Source organism: Trachurus trachurus (assembly GCF_905171665.1).
Source record: "Trachurus trachurus genome assembly, chromosome: 10".
NCBI lineage: Eukaryota > Metazoa > Chordata > Actinopteri > Carangiformes > Carangidae > Trachurus > Trachurus trachurus.
In genome coordinates this window covers 24,571,429-24,575,102 of record NC_139894.1, presented here as the reverse complement: position 1 = coordinate 24,575,102, position 3,674 = coordinate 24,571,429, and positions in this window count along the sequence as shown.

Genomic DNA, 3,674 nt, shown 5'->3' with positions numbered 1-3,674 from the left:
TGACAGCAACAGTGGGTAGAAACATTACAGATCCACAGGTCAGGAACTGGAAGCATGCTGCTTCTCTGCTGGGTCCTAAAGTCTGTCCATCTTCACAGCTGATACAGGCAGAGGTCTGCTATATGGCCACTGAATCACTAATACGTACATTCAAAAGTTTGAAGTGTTGGGATGAAAAATGATAGTTAGCTGCATGGTCACCGCGCTCAGCCGCACTGCACTTCACTCACAACAGGTGGGTGTATTCACGCAATCCTTTATGACACCGTCTATTGTCTGAACAGGAGCAGACTATATACAGTAGCCTACTGGTCAGTCGTAGAGTTGGTTCGCTGATGAGTGGAAGCATGATACCCTTGAAAAGAATTTGACTGCTGCTCAGCTGAGACAAACACTACAAAACAAAACTACAACTTTTTTTTAATTTTTTATCTTCATTACCTTATTTTTTTTTTCATTTCTCGTTTTTTTAACAATAGAACACAAATCATAAATTAATCAATTACTTGTCCCACTTCCTTAATTGCCCTTCATTCTATTGTAGATCGATTACTTAGTGGGATTCAATAAGAACAGCTTCTTCTCACTTCTTTTCGAATATGATTATGCTTGTGTGTTTTTGTTGTTTATGTTAAGGAACAAACTAAAATTGTGCCTTTTTTTTTTTTGTTACATGTTCAAAATAAATATTTTTTAAATAGATTGTGTTTTTATTACTTCCAGCTTTCAACATAGATGTTGCCTTGGATAATGACCACTGCAGGCTACTGCAGTGTTGAATTCCTACAAATTTCTGATTTATTTTTTAACAAAATATCATTTTAAATATTTGTGTCATATTCAGGTACAACATAGACAGTGAAACTATAGTTGTGACTAACATTTAATGTTGCTGGTATGATCCAGTTCTGTAACTGCCATACACACACCCATCCAGTGTGGTGCTGAGGCGGTGCAGCAGCCTCAACATCTCAGTGGGGGGATTAAACTGTGCCAACTAAGTAGCTTGGTTGTGGTGCAAGCTTTGCAAGGCCTTAGGGAGGAATGCTGGGTTTGCCTAGAAAGTGATCCTGAGCCATTTGCATCCCACCACAAACTTGACAAGTGTTGGCCCACACACCAGAGACAGAAGAGTTTCCACTTGTTGCTGCAGTATAAGGAGATTGATGATGCTCTGGTATTAAAAACGGCCTCTTTGGCTGCCTCCAGTGGGATCAGGTGCCACCTTGCTGGCCAAAGGGGGAGCCACTGGCATAAGCCTGTGCCTGTGAAGGACTCTGCAGTGTCAGCGATATCAGTGGACCTGCTTCTCCACCTCTGGGTGGACGCTTGTGACAGGAGGGAAAGTCTGTTGTCTGGTTCTAGATCAGTGAGTCAGTGTCCACAGTAACCCGGGCAGATTTGATACCAACCTGATGGTTCATGTGATAGGCACTCCAGATGATGTCTCAGGTTTGGTGTCCATGGCTTTTATCGATTTAAATGTTCTGCACAGTCCTATGAGGAGCATATGTGGTCACAAGGCTACAGGCTGAGCCAATTATACCACACTAGTGAACCTGGGGAGTGAAAAGATGACAAGTAACAGATTCCCTGATGGCATAATATGATACACTCTCTCTCTCAGGCTATCAAGGGTCATGAGTGACTGTTGGACTAAAACACTTGTGCGTGCATATTGTTTAAAGCACAGGAGACAGGAGAGATTAAATGGAACTAGTTTCTATAACACGTGGATCTTGTGATTATTGAATTTGAAAGCTGCTTTTCTTTCTGCAAAACCTGATGCTGGATTCAAAGATGGTCAATTTTTCAAAACAACTTCAAATTCACCGACTTTAATTCGTGCATGAGACTGTCAGCACCACGAGACCTGGTCCTGCTGTGGTTGAAAGTCTGTGCCAACCCTCTCCACCTGCGCACAGACTTGTCTCAACAAACCGCAAGAATGCTCCCACATTTCTTTGTAGTGTTACATTCAGAGATGAGCCAAAAGTATTTGTGTTTTTATTTTCTCCATTTGAAACAGTGTTGAAGTGGAATCGACAGTCAGGAGCTGAGATTAACTTCTTTGTTACTTTGCTCTTCGTCTGATGACAGAGGTATTTATAGATACATCACTGTTTTTGCTGCAATCAACTTTCTTGGTATATTTTGTACTCAGTTATGTCAGAAAACCTTAATTGTCATTATATGGTAATACACTATGAAATGATGTACGGGCATCTTTCTTTTTATGATGGACCTGGACTGTCAATTTAAAATATGCCAATATAGAAAATAGTGATTGATCAATATCTTACATTTGATCCTATTCTAAAGCAAAACTTTGTGTTGTTGTATTAGATATTGTGTCAAAGTCATATTGAACATTGAGGGATAAGAAGCTATTTCATTAATTAGCCTAATCACACTTTTACATGAGGATCCAGACCAGTGTAACTAATCTAACTACACCTGCCTCTCACTACTTCCCCTGTTTTAATTCTGCTCTTACCTGCAGCAGACAGAGTTCAGTGGCTCTCCTGTGCCCCCATCTGTCATAAGGCTTTCTACTCTTATTGCAAACCTCACGTCCTTGGCCCAGTCTGACTGAGAGCAGCTCCCAAACAGCCCAGGCAGGTGTCTGTGGTGAGGAGCCAGTTGGGGAACTAGATGGGGATTCAAGTGGAGATCCTGGTCAGGAGTCACTCTGGGAGAAGTCAAACTCATGTTTCACTGATGAAGACTTTACACTATAGCTGTCACACATGAGAGGAGTAAAGAGAACCATGTTTTCCTCTTAACAGAAGAATAAAGTGGCATAAAATACTGTCTTATATGGGTTAAATTCATTTTAAGCCTGAGCAATATACTGTAACAGATCCTGGACTCTTTTTTTTTTTTTTTTACACATTTCAGGTTTATCAACATTTGTCTTCTACAGTATATGAAACAACAGTTCAGCCAGTAATGGATGTTGGTCCCACACCGCCTCCACCTGGAGTAGAAGAGCAATGACCATCAATCTCACCAGTCAATGTACTGTTTAACAGTAAACTCATAGATTTGACTAAATCTGTTTGAATAAACTTGATTACATGAAAAGGTACCACTTGTGTACTAAACTTTACTTTACTTCATCCTTTGCAATGATGAAGTTCACAGACAGTATGGTTGATTATTATGTGTGCAAGTTTTGAGACAATTCAACACCATGAGAAGCAAAGGATCAGTTTACACTTTCTTACATGATATGATATACAGTATATACACTACTCTGAATGGTAAAGAAGGAATAGTAAAACAGTAGCTCACAATGGTTCATAAATATACAGTAAACAAACGAGAGGGGGCGGATTTTGATTTGAAGTTTAATTTTTAGTGACAAAATCAAAAATAACAGTATTCAAGGAAGTAAAGTCTTCAACAACCCTGGATCTTTGTCAGTGTGTTAAATACCTTGCAGAGCGCTTCATTGTGTGTGAATATAATCTCTGTAGCTACAAAATTATTGGATTATTCTTCTAAAAGAATAGAAACAATAGTGAATGTAAATGTATGGATGACTATCACCCTCGTCCTGAAAACCTTTAGTCACCACTGTATTGCAATGAGCTGGAAAATGTGGAGCAGGACTGAACTGAGTGTTTGTTTTACTATTAAATCTACTTGATTGCACATTCTTTTAGGTT